The sequence below is a fragment of the Oryctolagus cuniculus genome, chromosome 5 (genome assembly GCF_964237555.1).
Source record: "Oryctolagus cuniculus chromosome 5, mOryCun1.1, whole genome shotgun sequence".
NCBI classification, from domain to species: domain Eukaryota; kingdom Metazoa; phylum Chordata; class Mammalia; order Lagomorpha; family Leporidae; genus Oryctolagus; species Oryctolagus cuniculus.
This window is the reverse complement of record NC_091436.1, coordinates 73,434,214-73,452,460: the sequence shown is the minus strand read 5'-3', so window position 1 is coordinate 73,452,460 and position 18,247 is coordinate 73,434,214.

Here is an 18,247-nt window from a genome sequence, read left to right as displayed (position 1 = left end):
ATTCTTCTAATCCACCAACAGGAAAGATTTTCCCATTTTTTGGTGCCTTCCTCTATTTATATTCCTAATATTTTATAATTATAATGTAGAAATCTTTCACATCTTTGGTTAAATTTATCAGAAGGTATTGAAAAATTTATGTAGTTCTTGTGAATGGAACTGATCTTATAAATTCTTTTTTAATGATTAATTATTTGTGTATACAAATGCTTTTTATTTCTGTGTGTTGAATTTATATTCTGAAACCTTGCCATACTCTTATAAGTTCCAATATTCTTAGTGTAATTTTTTATTCCTTTGTATAGAGAATCATGTCATCTGTAAACAGGGATAATTTGACATCCTTCTTTCTCATTGGCATCCCTTTGATTTCTTTTTCTTAACTAATGGTTCTGGGTAATGACTCCAGAAACACTGAATAGTAATGGTGAGAGTCTGCATACTTGTCTGGTTCCAGATCTTTGTGGAATTGCTTCTAGATTTTAGCCATTCAATATGATGCTGGCTATTAGTTGTCATATATCCCCTTGATGGTGTTGAGCTATGTTCCTTCTGTACACATTTTTCTTTTTTTTTATAAATACATTTTTTTTAACTTTTATTTAATGAATATAAATTTCCAAAGTACGACTTATGGATTACAATGGCTTCCCCCCCATACCGTTCCTCCCACCCACAACCCTCCCCTTTCCCACTCCCTCTCCCCTTCCATTCACATCAAGATTCATTTTCGATTATCTTAATATACAGAAGATCAGCTTAGTATACATTAAGTAAGAATTTCAACAGTTTGCTCCCACACAGAAACATAAAGTGAAAAATAATAGATGACTTTTTAAAATGATGATGAAATCAGATCAGACCTATTGTCATGTTTAATCCCAGTGAGAGTCAAGTTGGGAATTGATAATTTCTTTTTTTTTTTTTTTTACAGAAGATCAGTTTAGTGTACATTAAGTAAAGATTTCAACAGTTTGCACCCCCATAGAAACACAAAGTGAAATATATTGTTTGAGTACTCGTTATAGCATTAAATCTCAATGCACGGCACATTAAGGACAGAGATCCTACATGAGGAGTAAGTGCACAGTGACTCCTGTTGTTGACTTTACCAATTGACACTCCTGTCTATGGCATCAGTAGTCTCCCTATGCTCCGGTCATGAGTTTCCAAGGCTATGGAAGCCCTCTGAGTTCTCCGATTCTTATCTTGTTTAGACAAGCTCATAGTCAAAGTGGAGGTTCTCTCCTCCCTTCAGAGAAAGGTACCTCCTTCTTTGAAGACCTGTTCTTTCCACTGGGATCTCACTCACAGAGATCTTTTGCCAGAGTGTCTTGGCTTTCCATGCCTGAAATACTCTCATGGGCTTTTCAGCCAGATCCGAATGCCTTTAGGGCTGATTCTGAGGCCAGAGTGCTATTTAGGACATCTGCCATTCTATGAGTCTGCTGTGTATCTCGCTTCCCATGTTGGATCACTCTCCCCTTTATTTATTCTATCAGTTAGTGTTAGCAGATACTAGACTTGTTTATGTGCTCCCTTTGACTCTTAGTCCTTTCATTATGATCAATTGTGAACTGAAATTGATCACTTGGAATAGTGAGATGGCATTGGTACATGCCACCTTGATGGGATTGAATTGGAATCCCCTGGTATGTTTCTAACTCTACCATTTGGAGCAAGTCAGCTTGAGCATGTCCCAAATTGTACATCTCTTCCCTCTCTTATTCCCACTCTTATGTTTAACAGGGATCACATTTCAGTTAAATTTCAACACTTAAGAATAACTGTGTGGTAATTACAGAATAAAACCAGTCATATTAAGTAGAACAGACCAAAAAAAAATACTAAGAGGGATAATGTATTAAGTTGTTCATTGACAGTCAGGGCTATGCTGATCAAGTCACCGTTTCTCATAGTGTCCATTTCACTTCAGGAGGTTTCCTTTTTGGTGTTCAGTCAGTTGTCACCGATCAGGGAGAACATATGGTATTTGTCCCTTTGGGACTGGCTTACTTCACTCAGCATGATGTGTTCCAGATTCCTCCATTTTGTTGCAAATGACTGGATTTCGTTGTTTCTTACTGCGGTATAGTATTCTAAATAATACATATCCCATAATTTCTTTATCCAGTCTACCGTTGATGGGCATTTAGGTTGGTTCCAGGTCTTGGCTATTGTGAATTGTGCTGCGATAAACATTAGGGTGCAGACCGCGTTTTTGTTTGCCAATTTAAACTCCTTTGGGTAAATTCCAAGGCGTGGGATGGCTGGGTCGAACGGTAGGGTTATATTCAGGTTTCTGAGGAATCTCCAGACTGACTTCCATGGTGGCTTGACCAGTTTGTACACATTTTTCTAAAGATGTTTATCATGAAATGATATTGTATTTTATAAATATTTTCTTTGCACCTATTAAGATAATCATAGGGCTTTTATACTTCAATTAATTAATGTGATGTATCATATTTATTGATATGCATATGTTAAACTATCCCTGCATCCCTGGTTTAAATCCCACTTTGTCTTGGTGGATGATTTTTTTTTTATTTTTTTTCAATTCAATTAGCTAGTATTTTGCTGAGAATTTTTGGACCTATGTTCATCATTGATTATTCATCTATATTTTTCTTCTTGACTATTTTATGTTTTCTTGACTTTTTCTACTTGATCTGTCCCATGATGTAAGTGGGGTATTGAAAGTTTGAAGTCATCCATTATTATTGTATTGGGGCATTTTTCTCCCTTTAGAACTATTAATATTTGAGTTAAATATATTTATCAAAATATATATGAAGATTGATTGCTTTAAATACATATATTTTCCCTTGAAATCTATCATATTTCAAATTTCCTAATTTTCCTTTCTTTCATTTTGTTTTCAGTAAATTTTTCTTCTATTACAATTTACTATACATTCTGTTCCATTTACTATTATCTTCTTTAGAAGCATGAATATATTTACACAGGTTATCCTTATACTTTCTCCAGTATCTATAACATTTCTTTTAATCCCTTCACTCTTTCTGTTCTCTTATATCGCCATTTTAAAATTTATATTTATTTGAAAGACAGAGAGAAATTTTCTACCTGTTGTCTTACTCTCTAGATTTTTTGCAACAGCTGAGACAGGGCCAGGTGGAAGCCAGGAGCTCAGCACTCAATACAGATTTCCCCTCTAGGTGGCAGGGTCCTAAGTACTTGAGCCATCACCTGCTGCCTCTCAGAGTATGCATTTTCATAATACTGGGATTGCAAATGGATCCAGGAGTCAAACCCAGTTATTGCAAAACAGGATGCAAGCATTCTAAGGAGTTTTTAATTCATGTGCTAAATGTCCACAACTTTTAGATTGTTTTACATAATTTTTTTCAAATCTGAACTTCCAGACATAGACTATTTGCAACAATACCTATTCTTTTTCTTTATGATTTCCTTTGTAGTCTGAATTTTTAAAAGGGATTATTCTGTGACTTGCTTTCTCTTCTGAGCTCTGTCAGCTGATATGTTATATTATTCTAGTGCATTGTCATTGTTTATTTCTGCTTTTCTGTCTTTTTTCAGTCTCCTTTTACTTGTAATTTCTCCTTAAGCTTCTAAGAATAAAGAGAAATCTTTTTCTGGAATGTGTTATGGACCATTTCGCTCTTTTTTTTATTTAATTGACAGTGAGAGAGAGCTACAGAGAGAAAGGTCTTCCTTCCATTGGTTCACCCACCAAATGGCCACTATGGCCGGAGCTAGGCTGATGTAAAGCCAGGAGCCAGGTTCTTCCTACCGGTCTCCCATGCGGGTGCAGGGGCCCAAGCGGTTGGGTCATCCTCAACTTCCCAGGGCACAGCAGAGAGCAGGACTGGAAGAGGAGCATCAGGAACCGGAACCCAGTGCCCATATGGGATGCCGGTGCCGCAGGCGGAGGATTAACCAAGTGACCCGTGGCACCGGCCCTGGACCATCTCTTCTTTTTAGTGGTATTTTATCTGCAGGGTTCTTGAATGTTAGTCCTGTTTGAAAGGGGACGCTCTATATAAGCATACTATTTCCTGAAGAATAAGTTAGAGGAATGGCAAAAATAGGATGAGTTGAGCAGCAGTTGTATGCATGTACATGCATCTATATAGGAGTAAATTCTAATTTATAATTTTCCCTCTGAGCCCTTTATAAAAACTCAGTTTTTTAATATTTATCATGTATTTATGTTTATGTTTAAAAGGCAGAGATACAGAGAGATAAGGAGTGCGAGAGCAAGAAAGAGAGAGAGAGAGAGAAACAGAGAGAGAGAGAGACCTGCTATCCACTGGTTCACTCTCTAAATGGCCACAATGGCTATGGAGGAGCCAGGCTGAAGTCAGAAGCCAGGAGCTTCTTCCTGGTCTCTCATGTGGATGTAGGGGCTGAAGGGCTTGGGCCATCTTCCACTGATTTCCCAGGCTCATTAGCAGGGAGATGGATCAGAAGTGGAGCAGCCAAGACTGGCATAGGTGGCCATATAGGATTCTGGCATTGCAGGAGGAGACTTAGCCTTCTATGTCAAGTGCTGGCCCCAAAACTTGGTTCTTTAAAAAAATACAGAAGACATATGTTTATTATCCATCTTTACAAATTTTACATGTATATTGTTTGTTGATATGTTAACTATTTGAGTCAACACATTTTAAACACTTACTATGTTTAAGTTTCTGTAGGCCTTATTTCATATTCATGAGTATAATTTTGTGGTTTAATGAAAAATAATATTGAGTAGAACCCATTAAGCCTGTGTTTTTGATAGAGAACCTAAGATAAGATTTTTTTTAGGTTTAGAAACCTATTTAAACTCTCTATACCTCTGATTCCTGAGAAATTTACATGAAATAATCACTAAATCTTTATACATGGAAATCTTTCCTTGCTAGAAAAGGATAAAATGTAGAGAAGGCTATTCAATTTATTAGAAAGATTCTTGTTCAGTTTATAAAGATACTTGTCTCAACAAAATAAAATAAAAACAAGGAAATTTTATATACATTTTTAAGTCTATCCTCAAAAAAGATGTAGACATGTTTTCTTTATTTATGCTTGGCCATGTCCATGTCTTGGGAATGCAACAGCATAGAGGAGGATGCTGTTAGAGAAAGAAAGCCTTGTGAAAGATTATAGTTCTCTCTCTTTGTGTGTTTCTAAGCATAAAGTTATCTCTTTGTGTTCTCCCTTATAGAAAGAATCAAAATCAGTCAGCAAATGTATTATCTCTTAATTACAATACTAATAGTTTTTTGCTAAAATGAATGTTGACATTAACATTTACAGCAAAGTTACTATTACCAAATAGCAGTTTATAGTCTTGAAAATGGACCATGACTTGGAATTCTTCACCTCAAACTATAATTGTCCCCATGGTACATTATGAAATATCTTAACATCTTGTGTATTATTGAAAAAAATGCATGTCTTTCAAACTCATAAAAAGAAAACTAATTAAAAAACCTGCATTTACTTAAACTGAAAAATATCAGAGGATGGAATTACAAAGGGAAAAACTATAGTTTGATGGGAAAGGATAAGAAAAAACAAAGAGATTCTGTCTGATAGGTCACTTTCTCATACACAAGCATTTAGTCTACAGTAATCTTCCTAGACTGTCAGATTTGATTGAAAGATAGTGCAAGATTTTTTTCTTGCCACAATTTATAGCATGTATCCATTAGGAATAATTATGGTTGCATGATTTTGCTAGCTGTTATCTCTACAAGTGTTACTAATGGTTTTATCAATTACTCCCTGTCCAATAACTGCATGGTTGTAACCTAATTTAAAGACACTCTATCACCAGGCTGATTTGTGTAGTAGTAAATGACAGCATTTGAGACATCAGCCAAATGACTCACTTCAGTGACTTAGTTAGTCTCTAATAATTAACAATTAGTAGGTACCTAAAGAAAGCTCAAGAGACTGGAGCTCCTGCACTTCTCTTTCTTATCTAAATACAAGAAGTTAGAGATACTTCAGTGATTCGTATTAATAAAATTAAAAGTCTCTGTGGATTTAAAGAACATGAGTATATCACAGCTATTAGTGATTTATATTTAAAATGAAATAAACTGGGGTTATATACATCCACAGTCTGTGTTTTCACACTGGAATATGTAGATAGTCTAAGATCCACAAGTATAAAAATTACTTAGAATTTATTTTCCAATCATATTGGTGCTTCAGTTCAGAAGTAAAGTCAATGTGCTAAAAGGGGAATAATGTTGGCAAATTTGTGATATTTCTTGAACTTTAAAGGGAAAATGCTAGACGTGCAAAAAGAAGCACTTCATTACAGATCATTAGTGGGAACTTTATGTACAGCTGAAGGCTCAGAAAGGTATTTCTGCTTAGAACTAGCCTGGAAGAAATTTGAAATCCTTTCTTTTAAAAAATGAATATAAGAAATTATTTTTGCCTCTAAAGATGTTATTTCCAGGATTTTTAAAAAGAAATCATCCCATTATGGAAGTCTGAGTAACAGTATGACTTTCAAGTCCTAAGCAGGCTTCATTTTCTTAAAGTGGTTTGGTTTCTCAGGGTGAATTACAGTGAAACTGAAATATTGCATAGACAATGGGAGTTCTAGCCCTGTGCTGCCTTTCTGCAATGGAAATTAGTACTTTTAGTTCTACCCTGAAGAGACTCAGTTGTTTTGGGATAATACATAAGTTACTGGGTTAAACTCTAGTATCTTAAGCCTTTCATATTAATTATGATTTTAAGATAATCATTTGAGGGGCCAGTGTTATAGCACAGCAGTTTAAACCACTGCTTGGGACACGAGCATCTTATATTGGAGTGCTGGTTTGGGTCCTGGCTGCTCCACATCTGATCCAACTCCCTGCTAATGCATCTAAGAAGGCGGCAGATGATGGCCCAAGTACTGACACCCACGTGGGAGACCAGGATGGAGTTCCTGACTCCTGGCTTAAGCCTGGCCTAGGCCTGGCTCTTGGGGCCATTTGAGGAGTGAAACCACTGAATGGACGTTTTCTCTCTCTCTCTCTCTCGTTCTCTCGCTCTCTTGCTCTCTCGCTCTCTCTCTCATTCTCCTTCTCCCTGCTCCCACCACTCTGCATTTCAAATAATTAAATAAATCTTTAGAAAAGGATAATCGGTTAAGGAGATGAGTAGATGAAATAGAATTATAAAAAGCTGCATTTAATCCTATGCTAACATTCCTAATGTTGCCGGAAAACTCCAATCTGTATAGTAACATGGCCACTGGGCTTCATTCTGTATTAAGTCTTTCTCAAGTCCCTGAGAGGAATAGGTAAATGGATCCCTGTGTTAAAATGTATTATTGCCTTGAAATTTTAGGAGTGTTGTGCAAATTAGTGTTTAAAAAACTCCCTACAACTGCAAGCATTCATACCATGAAGATGGTACCTCACTACCCAGAAGTCCTGCTTAGTAAATAGATGCTCCTTGATAAGTTTTGGTAGCCATTCATAACCCAGTCTCTTTGGGATGTTCCATATGTATGTTAAAGGAGTCAAATGCACAAATGAACAGAAGCCCAGGACCCCAGCCACTCCCTGATATACAGTGTCATTCCTTGCACATATATTTATGTCACCATTTTGTACTAATCACAAAAGAAATCAGTGTAAAGGATGAAGATAAATCACTGAGGATCTGAGCATCTCCTGAACAAGATCACAATGGCCAATTTGCAGAAATGGGTTTCTCTAATTTTCCCTTGTGGTGGTGATGAGGCTATGAAATAGTCATAATAGCACAAGAACTGCCCTTTCTGGAAGCTGCTAAGAAAACTCAAACCATAATAGAAGGGCAAGGACTCGTGGTGTTTCTTACAATGCAGTTGAAGCCCCACCCCTCCTTACCCAGACATATTTGCATATTCTTTTGAAAACCACACATTGAGTATCTATAGCCCCAGCTGATGTCATCGGGCACAGCATGCAGCCACTAGAAGTGGGACAATTATAATTTTTGTAGCTGATTAATCATCATGAAAAAGTAACAGTCAATTGACTCAATCATACATCCATGGTGATTAATCACACTTCACTTGTGTTTTTTTCCCAAGTATTTTACTGACAGTGCAGATGTTGGTTGATTTTCTCCTTTAGCCTTTTACTTGGTCACAGATGTTAAGTAATCACCTTGTCCTGATACTTGACTTATCCATAATCTTCGGTATTACAAGCCCTTAAAAGAAAATCTTCTCCTTTCTTAGAAATCAAATAGTAACATGGTTATTACCTTAAAAAAAAAACACAGGTTAATCAATATATGAAATAGCCATAATTGTACTCTGCAATCACAGATGTATTTTTTTAATAATCATGCTACTCTCCCCCCCCCCCCAATTTGTTCCCGTATGGCATGATTACTGATAAAACATTGGAAAACAGAGATCCTTAGCAACTCCCACCCCCAACTCCTGGAGTGTTAATAGCTCAATTCCATTTGGATTTAACCCAAAACTAGGTGTTCTAATCCAGATCCATGAAAAGGTCTTACCTGATTACATTTCACTTCTGATGCAGACAAGATTTATTTTTATTTTAGACATTGTATAATGCTCCTACCTTATGTGCAACCCTGAGACTTCTCAGTTATTGGTCCATAAGAGAAGCTGAAGGAATGCTAGTAGTGTCACATTTATAAAATTGTCACATAGTAGTTATTGATATTTAAGAAGTAACTACAACCACAAAAGTCTGTTGATAAAAGAACAATATTCAAGGAATATTCTAAATGATTATGAGTCAATTAAATCACTTGTAGGGACCTCTTTTGTATTCAAGACAGAGGAAATACTTCATTTCAGCTTCTTTTGTAGAAGCAGGTGAGGTGTACTGAAGGTCTGCTGCAGTCAAGCCCAGGCAGACTAACTTGTCTCTCTCATTTCTCAAAAGAAAATATCTTATCCTGAAGGAGAAACAAGGTCGCTGAGGCATCTCTCCCACCTCCTGGACTGGCTTCCGTGATTTCAGATGCTCCAATATTAGAAAGAGGTATCAACCCTAATGCTGACCTTCAGATAATCTTTGAGATCATTTCCCATGTGGGAAATTGCTGTCATGCCAAGATAACACAGCAGCATTGGGTTCTGTCTTGGGTAACTGTCTTTATACTGTTAATAAAGAGCCTTGGGTTGGATATAATTGTTAATAAACTAATTCTAAAAATCCACTCAAATGTCACTTATAATCAGGATTTTCTGCTGGGCAAGGACCCCTGGGGAAACCTTTGAAGCTGTGAATCTTGCATGCAAGGCAGGGATGAACATAAGAAGGTAGAGGACCACCATTGCTTTATCACTTCATTGTTTAAAATGATCACGTATGATGAAGCTCAAAACTACTTGCAGCTGTGAGAACCAGAAAAGAAAGTGAGGGATGGGGTGAGGAACCGGTAGGAAACTCTCCAACTAAACCCAGTCCTCTTTGGATGTGCCAGAGGGAGAGGTGAAAAGATGTGATTACTTGTAATTTATAGCAGGAACATCAAGGCACAGAAGATAATATAAGAGCATTTCAGTGAGGAGATACCCATGACATGAAACTATTTAAAACAATTAATCAAAAAAGCCTAATTATTCAATTAGATGGATAAATGAATCTTCTTAAAGTGGATATGCAAAAAAGAGAGTGATGATGAAATTTTTTAAAGGGAAATGAGTGTAACAAATCAGCTAAATATGATCTCTAAAAAATTCTGAATAATAAGTCAGTGATTATGTTTTAATTGGGCTTTAGCTTTATTATAATTGAGGACACTCATTATCTTGTTTTATTGTATTTATGATTTTAATATTCATACCATTTGGTACTTTATCTTTGTATACTTTCTGCCAGTGCTTGTTGCACTTCCTGGCTGATTACTGCTTGGGTCAGTGTGAAGTGAATACAGATGTCTCAATAATGATCGGCAGGGCATTGGGCTGATTTTCAGTGTTTGAAGGTCTCCTATAAAAGTCATCTTTTGTGTAATTGTAAGGGTTATTTTTTTCTGTGTTCCCCTTCTCCCTCCCTCTCAATATGAGCAGCTCTGTTGGTAAGAGTCATCCAACAGGAAACTGTTTTTCACTCTGAAGGATATCAAGGGACCTAAATTTGGGGTATGAAGTGTGTTTCTAAAATAAAAACTTAAACATGCATATATAGCCCCTTCTCAGGAGGAAAAAGTATTTTAATATAAAGAGCAACATCTAACCACAAATACAAGCACTTTATCTGAGGGTACAACCGAGGACAAAACAGAGCTTCTATGCCTGTAACTTCCAGGCAATCTGAGAAGCTGCTCATTGTTCATAGCACAGGACAGTTCGGCCAAAGATTATCTGCAAATTTTCATCATCCATTGTGCCCTTACAAGGTGAAGCCATGGCTGATTACTTACACAAATTCAGCCAAAGTTGCAGTCAGGACGAGCCTGCAACAGGACAGCTACCTTTATAGGAGGAGAGTTTTAAAAGGATGTTTGAGAAGCGAAGATGTCAACCATTATTTTCTTGTGAGGGGGACTTTTGAGAATGCAAGTGACATATATAGGTGATTAATCCATTGTTTAAATCTTCCAGATGAGTCAGTGGCAAGAATGGTACTTAGGACTTTGTTTAGGTCCATAGCCTTGCTGGCAGTTATATTGAGATTAAGAGGTAAATAAAAGGCATAGACTCTTTTTATGCCCCCTTGGCAGGTAAATGCATATTTTCTAGTCATTCCAAGTCTGAGGAAAAAAACTGAAGTAAAAAAAGAAATAATTAATGAATCAATGTAAAGTAAAGCATGAGTGTGTATGCGTACACACAATCACCCCCCAACAGCCTTTGTGGATCTGCCTTATCATTTCTCTGAATGCAACCATTGTATTGTAAGAAGACTTGCAAATAACACTTTACTGACAGATATATTTTCAAGTTCACATTTTTAAAGGAGTATTTTATATTATTATGACTGTTAGTAATAAGCCAACATATGTGTTTTCTGTGGTTTACTTCCTAAATAGCACTTAAACAAGTGCTCACATTTAAGGCAGGCTTTCTTAACTTAAACATTATTGACTTTTGGAGCCAGGAAATTCTTTGTTGTGAGGGGCTATTTGCTCACACTGCAGGATGTTTACAGAATCGCTGGATCTATTCCCTAGATTCTAGTAGCTCACACCTATTCTCCAATGTAGCAACCAAAAACATTAACGGCATGGCCAAATGCCCTTTGCGGGGCCAAATCACCCTGTTGAGGACCATTACTTTGAAACCATAATTCATAGCAAGATACTCTTAAAGCAAAGATAATCCACGATATTACAACAATGGATAGCTACAAAAACAGGCTACTAATCACATTCATTGTAATTTGAAAATTGAAAGTATTGCATGGATTTCCAGCTTATTCTTCTAATATTAACAAGCATTATGATCTGTAGTAGCATTAATGTTTTTCCAGAAACAAATAAGAAATACTGCAAGAAGTTTTGCTGTTTAACTTGTGCAAATTGGTAAGTTTATTAGAATATAATAATACCAAAACAATGATAGTAACAGCAGCATCCATTTATCAAGCACAATGCTAGGCAGACTTAAACCCAACCCATCTGCTTACTAAGCTTATTTTGCTCTTAAAAGATTATTGGGGTAACATGCCCACCTTACCTTGCTTAACTGAGTTTTTTTTTTCTTTTCTTTTCTTTTTCTTTTTCTTTTTCTTTTTTTTTTTTTTTTTTGACAGAGTAGACAGTGAGAGAGAGAGAGACAGAGAGAAAGGTCTTCCTTTACCGTTGGTTCACCCTCCAATGGCCGCTGCGGCCGGCGCGCTGCAGCCGGCGCAACGCGCTGATCCGAAGCCAGGAGCCAGGTGCTTCTCCTGGTCTCCCATGGGGTGCAGGGCCCAAGCACTTGGGCCATCCTCCACTGCACTCCCGGACCACAGCAGAGAGCTGGCCTGGAAGAGAGGCAACCGGGAGAGAATCCGGTGCCCCGACCGGGACTAGAACCCAGTGTGCCGGCGCCACAAGGCAGAAGATTAGCGTAGTGAGCCGCGGTACCGGCCTCTATGTTTTAAGTTGCTGATCACCAGTACCCACTTATTCTGTTTGCCTCCTTCTCAAGATTTGACTTCTTTTGGAGTCTTTCCATAAAAATAAGTTCCTTATCCTTTAAGAATTTGAATCATAGGGCCAGCATTGCAGTGCAGTGGGTTAAGTTGCTGCCTGTGATCTTTTATCTCTTATAGAGCTCTGGCTCTGGACCCAGCTGCTCTACTTCTGATCCAGCTTCCTGCTAATGCACCTGGAAAGGCAACAAAAATGGCCACAGTGCTTGGGCCCATGCCACCGGTGTGGGAGACCAAGATGGAGTTTCAGGCTCCTTGCTTAGCTTGTCCCTGTCCTGGCAGTTGTGACCATTCTGGGAAGTAAACCAATGGATAGATCTCTTTCTCTCTGTGTAACCATGCATTTCAAATGAATAAAATAAAGCTATTGGAAAAAATAAAAGAAAAAAAAAGAATTTTAATCATATGGCCCCCAAAATAAGTAAGCCTCAGGCATCTCCTAGTTGTTCTCATTCTCTTCCTAACCAGACCAGATAGGTACTCAGCATTACTGCTGGTCACGTTTAAGCCTTCTCAATTTCCTTGTGTGAAATGAGATCTCTAATCCACTTGCCCCATATCCCAAGATTTGGGGTGAAGGCCCGAGTAGAATGATTTGAACAAAGTGGCACCAAAAAGTAAAGGAAACGCACGGTTAGGTATGCTGCTCCTGTTCATTTCCTTTTTTGAAAAGTTACCAATTCTTCCTCTAGAATTTCTAAATATAGTAGATAGTGCACCTAAATCCTTATAATCCCCTTTTATGCATTTAAACCTTTTATCTATTTGTGCCATATTATGTGGAAATTTTTCCCATTTATAATATAGGCAATATATATTAATCACCTGAACCAAAAGGCCAAAATGCTTTTCCATAAACAAGAGTATTCCCAATTCGGAAGTATTCCCAAACTTCCAAACAAGAGATCTTTCTTGACATTCCACTCAGAAGCCAGTTTCATAATTATATGCCAAGCATTGTGATGAGGAGTTTCATAATTTCCCCTTGTGAGATAATGTATATCAACCCGTGAATTCAGATGATGCACCTGAATGAAGTAAAAAGAAAACTGAATCAGTATTTTAAGTTGGTTGTTATTCTTTTCTGAAATAAGTTGAGTAAAAAAGTGAGTGATATAAAATCTCACATATTAGCAGAAAAGAACACTAAAACTAAAAAAAAAAAATCATCACAAAGTCAACCTTTGTATTAAAATTCTTTTTTGCTGGGTTAGCTGAAATACCATGAGGAAAAAAAAAAAAAAACTCACCTGCCATTCAGTTTAATTTCTTGTGTTTAGAGCTCTACAGCATTCTGTGTAAAACTAATCAATAAAAAGGATTTATGAGACCTTGAAATAGAACAGTCGAAAGGAGGAAATTATAGTCAGTTTTAGTTATTAAAGATTTTCACCACTAAATTTAGTATAAGGGAAACGTTGTACATCTTTTTTAGCTGAAACAGAGCATTTATCAAGTGCATGGAATGGGGAGACAATTGTGCTTAGACCTGCTGTGATGTGTCTTTATTTGTTGCTCACTAGTTAACGTTGGCTGTAGTGAAGTAGGCCCAAACAGATGGCAAACAGAATTGAAAAAAAAAAAAAAAAAAAACTATGTTTTTCAAAACGTAAGTGGACAAAGAGAACCTTGACCTATGCATGAGAAGAGAAAAAAGTACTTATAAATTCACTTCTGGTCCATATTAAATTTCTTTGTTTGATTATATTTTTGAAAGACTGAAGGCAATGGCAGGGCAAGAAAAACTGGAAGCAAGAAAGAAAGTGAGGAAGGAAAGGAGGCAAAATCCACTCTCACACCAAGTGGGTTCTCTCTATTACGGGGTGAAAATACAGCTTCGATAACCCTCAGCGACCAAGTCATCACCGATTTTCATTTCTTCTCAGTACCGTAATAATTACGAAAGCACAAGCATTTCTGATGATAGTTGTGCATGAACTGTGTAAAGCTCTTGCTTGACAACAGTCAGTTTTGAGAGACTGCCTCAAAGCACTTGGCTACCGTGCTTTCTGCCTTGAGACTTTTACTTAGACACGTTTCTTAAGATGGACATGTGAGAAACCTCAAGAATTTAGATTCGGTTTGATGGATTACAAATGACAGATGGAAAACTGCAATATTTTGAAAAGAAAAAAGGCAGTGATGCACAGAACATAAGATTACCATAATAATAATGGTACAAGATCTTCATTGGCAAAGCACTTCATAAACAACCAATTAAGCCTCATAACACTCCTGGAAGGCAGGTAAGTATTATTACTGCCATTCTACAGATGGAGAAAATGAGGCATGGAGGTTAAGTATTTTTGCCTCAGGCTATTGGGAATAAATAGCAACACTTGGACTAGGGTTTTGGAACTCAGTTCTTTCTGGATAAGAGACAAGGGGATTAGTATTCCTTCAAACAAAACAATAAAGATTTAATGCTAAATATTTCCCTTTAAAAAAAGATTAACTTATCATTGTTAACATTGACTTTCTTATAAATTGAAATTATGTTTGCCTTCAGAAAACAATTGTGACCTATTCCACGTTCCTTTATTTGCCTCATTCATTCTTCTCACTGTCTCCGAAATTATCCCCATAGAATGCCTTTACTGAATGACTAGATAATGGGCGCTTTACAGTCACTGTCACCTGGTATCAAAGCACTGAGACTCCAGTTCTGCTTTATATTAAAGTAGCAAATCATATCTATGGGCTTCATTTCAAAATTATGACAAGGCTTCTCATTTCTGATGGGTAGTAATTGTTGGCAATTTCAAAATCCTATACTATGTAAGGGGGAAAATAAGTAGATTTTATTCCTTTCTACTAGTTAGCTCCCTCCATAATTCTCTTGAATCCCAAAATTGTTGCTCAAGAGGCAGAATGGTGCCAAGAAATCATTCTCAGCTTGAAAGCAATGACCTAGTAGATTGCATATATTTGAAGGTTTTTGCAGCTCGCCTATAAAATTCATCCAGTTCTTAATGAATATTTTTCAGAGCTGAAAACACAATGTGGAAAATAACAGAAGTTTTAGGTCAAGTTTGCCTTTCTTTCTCTTTGAAGCTTCAATGACTATATTTTCATATATATGTATTTGGAAATCCTTAGCCCCTAGGATCTTTCACACCAACTGAAGGGATAGCAATGCCCTAACACGATGGGATATAAATATATAATTAAGCCACACTCTGGTTTTTAATAAACACATTGAAGAAAAATTGAAAAGGAGCAGAGATTACTTTCGTCTGTTTCTATACTAAAAACTGTACTTACACAATTGCATTTGATTTATAAGTGTGACCAGAACTTAATTCTGAAATTATTCCTGTAAACCTGTATTTTTTTAAAGTGTCCAACAATACAAATTTTCTAAACTTAACAAGGGTTGATGACTACACAACTCTGTGAATACACTACAACTATTGAATTCCATACTTTAAATTGTAAATTTTATGCTATGTGAATTATAACCCAGAAAGGATACCTGAAAAATATTCGAAAAATGCCAGTCCACTCCCATCTCCCTTCAATGAGGGTGTATTTTAGCTTGCAGGAACCATGCTGGAAGCTAAAATAGGGTTAGAATATATTCCTCAGGATATTTTAAAGGGATTATTTTTTCTTCTCTCACGTTGTTTCTGTTGACTCTGCAGGAGTCATTTGGATGCCCAGCTGCTATCCATTCGCCACAGGTATCCTGCCCAATCGAATGCTGTTGAGAAAAACATCACTGTAATGCCTGGTAAACTGATGTGGGTCTCACATTCACTCAGAGCGAAACCCTCTCCTTATCCAAAGGAAACCATAGTGTATGGGAAAGACGGATAATTTCTAGGCCCCTGTGATTACAGAAAAGATTGGATGCTGCCATTTTTACATTTTAGTTTGCCCCCCGGCCTGCTCGAGCCCTTCCTGATTCCTCCAGGCCTTTCTGTCTATGGAAGACTAAAATGACATGTAACCCCACAAAATATAATATAGTGAATATATTGAATATTCACTACATAAACCTGTGAGAGACAAGACCAATTGCTTGGTGATTGGATGGATTAACATATCGTCTCTCTTTTTTCTTTGCTTCCTCAGTTCCTGTTGAAATGATTCCTTCCAAGCTTTGTTTCTACAAGCCTAGCACCTTCTATGAGTCAATGGGCCAACAATTTGCAAATTCCTGTTGGTTGTACTGTCAAATGCTGAAACAGTTTTCAGGTGATGTGTTTTAAAAACCACTAGAATCTGGAAATCACTCTTTTAGGAAAGAGGATTGCAGAGTGAATAAGCTAGACATGGAGAAGTAAGATGACAATATGGAAAGCATTTCAGGTCTGTAAGGAGTGTGGAGAGTGATGTCATGTTAATAAGGAATTTGTTTTTAAACCTTATCTGCTATAAAATATCTATAATTTACATATTTCCAAAATGGTAAAATGTGTAGGAACTAAATTTCTCTTTTAAAAGAATCATCTTTAAATCATCTTTAAAAGCATCATGGCATAAGAGGCAAAGCTAGGGCCCACAATACTGGCATCCCATAGGGATGCCAGTTCAAGTCCTGGCTGCTCCACTTCCAATCCCGCTCCCTGCCAATGGCCTTGGAAAGACAGTGGGAGATGGCCACAAGTGTTTGGGGCCCCCAATTTCTTTCCAATAAATTAAGTAATTCATATAAAGTACCCCTCATAGTGTCTCACATAGGGAAGTATAATATATAACAGTATTATAAATTTTGTGCTAATAGTTACATACTTACTCAGATACTAGGAAAAAGTATGGTATATACATTGTGAGTGCTTAAATGTGTCTTTTATTGTCAGAGTTGAAAATTGCCCAATATTTATGGATTATTTATATTACTTCTGTAACTTTTATTATGTCTTTTATTTATTTTTCTTTTCTTCTTGAAAAAAGGTTTATTTATTTATTTGAGAGGTAGAGTTACAGACATAGAGACAGCTCTTCCATTAGCTGGTTCACTCCCCAAATGGCCTCAACAGCTGGAGCTGAGCTAATCTGAAGTCAGGAGCCAGGAACTTCTTCCGGGTATCCCACACAGGTGCAGGGCCCAAGGACTTGGACCATCTTTTACTGCTTTCCCAGGCCATAGCAGAGAGCTGGATCAGAAGAGCAGCTGCTGGGACTGGAACCAGCACCCACATAAGATGCTGGTGCCACAAGTGGATGCTCAGCCTATTTTGCCACAGTGCTGGCCTCTTATTTTTCTACCATAGGATTTATCTTTATATCTATATTTTAGGTGTCTAAAACACTAAAAAGTTAACAATTCCTTTGTCATTCACTTTAAATATTTTCACCAATTTATCAATTATTTCTTAAATCTTTATGAATTTTTTTAAATAAAATGTTTAAACTTATCAATACAATACATTGATCATTTTAAAAATTATTTTGTCCAGCATTATTTTCATCTTACACAGTTTTCCCAAAGTGCAAGCTCAGAAACACTTCTCTTTTGGAAATTTTTGTTAAATAAATAAAATTATATTGTCTAATAAGTTTGGAGAAAATAAAGATGTATAAACTTATGTGATTTCCTTTCCTGGTTGTGTGTGTGTGTGTGTGTGTGTGTGTGAGTGTGGAATAAAATGTAAAGCATTTATAGAACATTTTGACAAATAAACCTTTTGTCCTAAAAGCATACTAAAGGCTACTGTGCCCCACATCACATTTTAGGAGGCCCTGTGTAAGAGCTCTTTGCCTGTACCAAGATCAGATTGAAAATTTTCTGGGTCCAGCATTATGACAGATACAGCCACTGCATGCTAGAATCCCACATAGTTGCTGGTTCATGTTCCAGCTGTCCACTCCTGATCAGCTCCCTCCTAATGTCCTGGAAAAAGCAGTGCAAGATAGCCCAAGTGTTTGGGTTCTTGCCACCCATGTGGGAGGCCAGAATGAAGCTCCTGGCTTCTGACTTTTGCCTGGCTCAGCCCTGGTCATTCAGATCATCTGGGAACTGAACCAGTGCATTGAAGATCAATCTCTTCTCTCCTCTTTCTCTTTCTCCCTCTCTCTATCTCTCTCCTTCTCCCCCGACCCCCCGATTCTATGTGTGTGTCCTTCTTTATCTGTAGCTCAAACTTTCAAATAAATAAATCTTTAAAACAAATGAATAAACAAACCAGTTTCTTTTAGCG